This window comes from Falco rusticolus, chromosome 7, assembly GCF_015220075.1.
Source record: "Falco rusticolus isolate bFalRus1 chromosome 7, bFalRus1.pri, whole genome shotgun sequence".
Classification (NCBI taxonomy): Eukaryota; Metazoa; Chordata; class Aves; order Falconiformes; family Falconidae; genus Falco; species Falco rusticolus.
Window position 1 is genome coordinate 37,362,073 of NC_051193.1, and position 6,000 is coordinate 37,368,072.

At 37.9% G+C, this 6,000-nt stretch overlaps 1 long non-coding RNA gene across 2 annotated transcripts in view; it reads left to right on the forward strand.

Annotated features, from left to right (window-relative positions):
• The window catches only part of LOC119151591, a 166,815-nt gene extending 161,582 nt beyond the window's left edge, over positions 1 to 5,233 (forward strand). For both annotated transcript variants that reach the window (XR_005105468.1, XR_005105467.1), the window contains one exon: positions 5,092 to 5,233. This is a non-coding gene — a long non-coding RNA (uncharacterized LOC119151591). The remainder of the gene's footprint in view (positions 1 to 5,091) is intronic.
• Positions 5,234 to 6,000: the final 767 nt, after the last annotated feature.

Consider the following 6,000-nt stretch of genomic DNA (forward strand, 5'->3'; position numbering starts at 1 on the left):
AGAGGAGAGCCAGTATCAGCTCTGTCGTAAGGCCAGATTTGAACTGGAAAGATTTCAATCCAGAGGACTTCTCTAGCCCATCCTTACAAAAGACAAAGAGAACAATCTAAAAAACCTGAGATAGGAAAACGCGGAATTTGGACTTAAGGTTACAACTCAAGGCTGTAAGTCAAGACTTGTAAGGTTACAAGTCAATACTGTACCTCACTACGGAAGTGTGCTGGAGAGAGTATGGAACCAATCCTAGGTTTAATCCTGCCTTCCAAGAAGAGCCAAAGTTTAGTTTGCTGGATCTAGTTCTATATAGAGGAAAGGGAAAGAAATTTAATGAGTTTATATTCTGTCACAGTGCTGAACTCATTGATGATTGGGGAGATATTTCAAATTTTTCAGTTCTTTTCACAGTATATTGTTTCCATCATGGACGTAGAGAGATAGGAACATGTTAATCCTCTTTTGCTCAAGCAGAAGTTGCATTGACCATAAAGAGATTCTGGGATGTAGGATGGACAGCGTTCTACTTACTTTCCCTAAGATAAGTCACCACACAATTTGATTGTCAGATGTATGCAACGGCCAAAACAAAATCATATTTTTCACTAAACAAAATGTATCCTTTAGAACTGTTTGCAGGGAAATATTTGAAAAATAAACATGGTTCTGTTTAGCCATGTTTTATTAACTTATTTATTTGAAGTAAGCAGTTTCTTCCAGCTGTGTACATTAGACCAGTTAGCAAGAGGACTTCTTCATATATTTCTGTTTGTGGATCCACACTTTTGTGATCCAAGTATTAGGAGTTGGGAGTTTGGATCCAAAGGGAATGAATTTACGTATGCAGGACACGTTGTTCAAGGAGCTAATACTTACAGTAAACAGAGGTTGCTTAACTGTTGAGTAATGCTACAATAGTTATTTCCAATATTTTGCAAGAAACAATGTTCATGCAATGTTTTACCACTAGCAATTTGTTAGTGGTTTTAATTTAATGCCAAACAACTCTCGAAGGACTGTAATTTCAGAAACATGGAGTATCACATGTTGGGAACTATACCCTCTTTCTACTTTTGTAAGGTAAGACATATATGAAAGAGACACAATTTCTTTTCTCCCATTAATAATACTTCAAATAGTGTAAAAATACTCTTTTGACATCACAAATAGTAAATTACATTCATTGAAAGGAGATGCACGTACAAGCAACTTATGTTGCAGGCTAAAAAAAGTCTGTAAAAGATGCTTAAAGAAGGTCTTTCTACAACTGACTGCTTCAGGAAGACAGTCATAGTCTGAACCAGCCTTATTTGTCTTCTGGTTTTGGAGCAATGATGTATTATAGTAACGTCAAACCTGACAGTACGACTATACCTAAGTGAGGAGTACTTTTTATCTTAATCGTTTGTACAATATATTTCATTTCTTGTGATGACTATATGAATGGAAACAGTTTTAAAGTGACTGAAAATAAATTATTTGTAAAGCATCCCTGGATCTCTCTCTCTCTCCAGATCCTATAAACATTCATAATATTCCTCTACTTAGCATATTTCGCTGTAGCTTTACAATATCGCTAGATGTTTTCCTTTGCACTGGAAATAGGTGGGTGTTTCCTAGTAGAGATCAGCTTTAGTAAACACTCCTATTAATGCAATGCTCATCAGGTTCTAACATTTGAGATAGACGCATGTTCTTACTTTACAGATGGAGAACTAAAAGATTCTTAAGATGGATGGATGGCCTTTGAAACGTCTTACTGTGGTTAAGAGGCAGAAAGAATCTAGAGGTTTTATCTCCTGTGCTTTTACTTTCTCTACTGCTGTGCCATTTATGTAGGTATGCATGCCTATATATGTACGTATACACATATTTAGATGTCTGTACTGAAGGGAGACATAGACTTGAGGCAGATTTAATTAAAAACTACTTTTCTTTAATCAGACTTTTGAGCCCAAAATACTGGAGACAAAGTGTGAATGTTTTGAAGGGAAACTAGGACTTTTCCAACTTTTCTGCCACCAGTTTCGTAACAGCTTCTTTGCTGGTGCAATCCTATCATTACCCCTTTCTTTAAAAACAACATAAGATCATCTTGGCCTGAAGTAAGTAAATCCATGTGTATTTATTTATTTGGTGTAATACTGTGCATACCTAAATGCATACATAGTTATTTTCGTGAACACATCTACATTGCATTAGTTGTCATCAGTTTTCACACAGTGCCAGACTGATTGGTCTTTGGTTGCTTCATTTTGTTAAGGCAGTCTGAACAAAGCTAGGTGGCCCTTGGGAAGGTTTGCTTCCAATTTGGTCTTCCAATTTAAGGTATGAGGCATATCAACCTGGTCATTTACATCAAACTCACCCCCAATTAGCATCCACTTGTGAAAATAACTATAGAAGTAGGTCTGAATGATTTCCTTTCTCTGTTCTCTAACCCATAAATGCATTGATAAGTAGAACAGTTTCTGTGGCTATATATGTGCCTTTTAATGCAGAAAACCCAGGAGCTATTTAGGTATTTGTGCTAATGTCTCCTCCTAGACCTTGCTTTGCAGTCCTTTAAAATACTATGTCTAATGCTCCTTGGTGAGACTTCCACAGGAGAAGACTGGCTTTCCACTCAGATGTTGAGATACACATGGTGGTATGTGGAAAAATACTGAGAATGGTTTGCCAGGCTCCTAATGAAAGTTTTGATGGGTTGCTAGCTTGTTAGCTTAAAAGCAAAGTATGCAGCCATGTCTTGTCACATGTAGTAAAAGCACAGTGCTAATGCAATCATACGAGGGGAAGAAGCCTGTGCTGGAAACCTGTGCCTTCTAACAAGAGAGACAGGTAAATGGTGATGAAGTTGCTGGCAAAGACTGTGCTTTGGAGTGGAAAAGTAAGCACAGAGTTATCTGGCAAATGATTGTGAGGAGGGGATGAAGATTAGCCAAGCAGGAAAAGTTTCATCTACCCAAATGTACGTCAGTGGTGTGAGTGCTTGGGAAGGTCTCTGCAGCAACACAAAACATGATGTACTCACAGTAGATGCAGAGTGGAATATCTGTTCTTAGTTGTGAAAAATGGTCCAACATGTTTTCTTTGATATTGTAAAAAGAGAGGCTAAATGGAAAGCAAAAGAAGAGAGATACAAAATAAAATAGAAGAAATTGGTGCAAAAAGGAAGAATGCTGAAGAGCTGATGAGGCTGGATTGAGAGGAGGAAGTGGTGATGCAGAAGTTGAAATAATACTTCTATAGAGATGGTATTTGAGAATGAAGGAAAACTGGGAAAACCAGAAAGTAATTTTAATGCTGTGGAAATGAATAGCATGCAAGAAAAAATGAGGGAAGAGCCCAGGGGAAAGCAGATAAAAGAAAGGTTGCATGAGGATGATGTGTCCTTTGGGAAATGATTTTCACCCTGATCCGCGCATTTTCTCCAGTATGTTTCAGTGCTTATTGCCTTTCAGAACTGATAACTTTCTGATGATTGGAAGTCAGAACATTCTGTTCCATGAAGGAAAAATTTACTGCTGGAATTTCATGGACCTTTTTTTGCGTGCCATTATTTGTTATTAACCAGACCTCCTTCCTACTGCCTTTAAGACCTGACAGAATGCTGGTTTATACAGCACCTCCTACAGAAACACTCAAGATGAGCAAGCTATACAAGTATTGTACAGGTTTTGCCAATACCTGAAGGCAGGGACTCTTAGGCATTTTTGAACACTTTGGTTCTACTTTAGGACTAACTGGAACATACCTCATCTCCAGAGCTTCATTTTCTTTAGAAAAGTACATTGGTTTCATATATGAAACAAAAGTATAATCATTAAGAGCCATCTTTGGGCCTCTTTTAATAAACAGAAGTATGAGATAACCCAAGGAGCTCTAACTCAACTTTATATTGAAATTTCACGTCAGGGAAGTCTGCAATGCTCGGAGATTGTTTAGATGTAAGAAAGCAGAAGACATTCCAACAAAAAGTCATGTCTTCACTCCAGCAGATGGTATGAATAGGGTCTGTTGATACTACATTCCTAGAATCCTTGAGCACTAGCAATAAAGTGTCCATATTTGCATTTCTTAATACTTACAAAGAACTTCTCCCTCTAGAGGAGTAGCAGTGCATTCAGTGTAAGTTGTGAAGCTTTTTCAATATCCACTTGATAGACCCATAATTTTTCACCAGTGACCATTGCTTGGTCCAGTACAGCTGTGAAATATAAATAAAAAAACTGGTCAGGAAAGGGAAAAATTGAGCAGAAATACAAATTGCAGGGTCCAAATTTGTATCTGATGTGAAGTTCTGCTAGGAAGTGGTATTGGTTTACATTTAATTGCATATGAGCTGGTTAAAATTCAGATTTGGATATTGGGCATACATAAACGCTCTACCATATGATGCTAAAAGAAATTTGCGTGGCCTATAGACAATCAATAGTGGTAAAATTACTTTAAAAAGAGCTGGTTGCCTGGTTTTTCTGGGTTGTATGTAAGGTTAAAAAGAAGTCTAAAATTGCACCATTTTTCTGTTGATAATAGGTCACTCCCCTTTTCTGTTGAGAAAGGATGAGAAGCTAGAATGTCAACTTGCATTATGTCAGCTATGGCATAGTGGCTGTCTATATGTAGGCTGTTACCCAGAAGAAAATGCAAGCCAAATGAAAGATAACTTCTCCCTGATGAAAGGTGGAAGGAGCTACCTTGCATTCACAGCAGGAGTTACTGATGTACTGTAAAATTACCCCTTGCACTGTGGAATGCTGTAAGAGGGAAGAAAGTATGGAGAGCCTTGAAATTGAGAGACAATTATTATGGTTCTCAGGATGATGAGTAATGGGTTGCTGTTCTGCACAGCAGCACAGCTGTACAGCTACTGGATTTGCTTCAACAAAACATCAACTTTTCAGAGAAAATTGGCTACAGGAAGATAACAGATGTACAAAAGAAAATAGGGGAAGGATAACTCTTAACGTCTTTATATTTTGTTTACTAGAAATTTTTAAAGGGAGAAAAAGCTTGAATGTTATGGCAAGTTGCTATTTTTGCCCTTATAAACTAATTTTATTGTACCCATTTGTTCATATTATTGCACCACAGGTCGAAGTGCTGTTGTTGCGGCTTGGTGAGTTCATATTCAACCTTCCTCTTCCAAGCACTTGTGTCTTTGGTGCTATTGAAATGGCAAAAGAAGCTGGCAAGTATCTATGGTTACACTGCTTGTTCTTTTAAAGAATTAAAAACTCTGGTTAACTCTACTCTTTGTTTAGTCTGTTGTTTCAGTTTCTTTGCAATGACAAATGCAGACATTTAGCTGGAGAGAATTATGGTTCAGTCTCTATGAAGTTTATTTCTGTTTGCTAACAAGCTACTGTTTTGGGGATTTTGTATTTGTTGTATTATGGTAGCAGTCATGGACACTAATTCCCAAACGTGGCCTTGTAATTCCTGCTTGGGGTTATAATCACAGAAACTACAAAAAGCACAGGAACTAGGAATTTTGCCACAATCCCAGAAATGTTAGAGAAAGAGAGGTCACAATGCCCTGTTAAGTGAGGCTGTGACTGGAAGTGTTTGGGACTTCATGTCCCTGTAAACCTGTTCTCATTGTAGGATCTCTTTGTGGGCATCATACAGACACATAACAAAAAGCTACCTCCTGTCCTGGAAAACTCAGTTTCTAATTTACAGCTTCTTTTAGCAGCAACTGTCCACAATAAATCTCAAAAAGTTGCTTTATGTCAAGAATCCATTAGAGCTTTCACTGAAGCAAACGCTAAACTCCAGTAGCAGGGACCTACATGGATTCTTGAATGTTTATGCTAGGAGTGAGTGGCTGTGTTGCTAGCAGTACATCATGTCTCTTCATAAAAACCTCTGTCTACAGAAGAATGTGAGAGCAGGGAAGCAGGCAGTGATACTTCCTGAGAATATTCTCCTAGTCAAGAATTTGCAGGTCAGGGACTTCCTGAACCAGAGATAATGATGTGGTATCCCAGTGTCTTTACC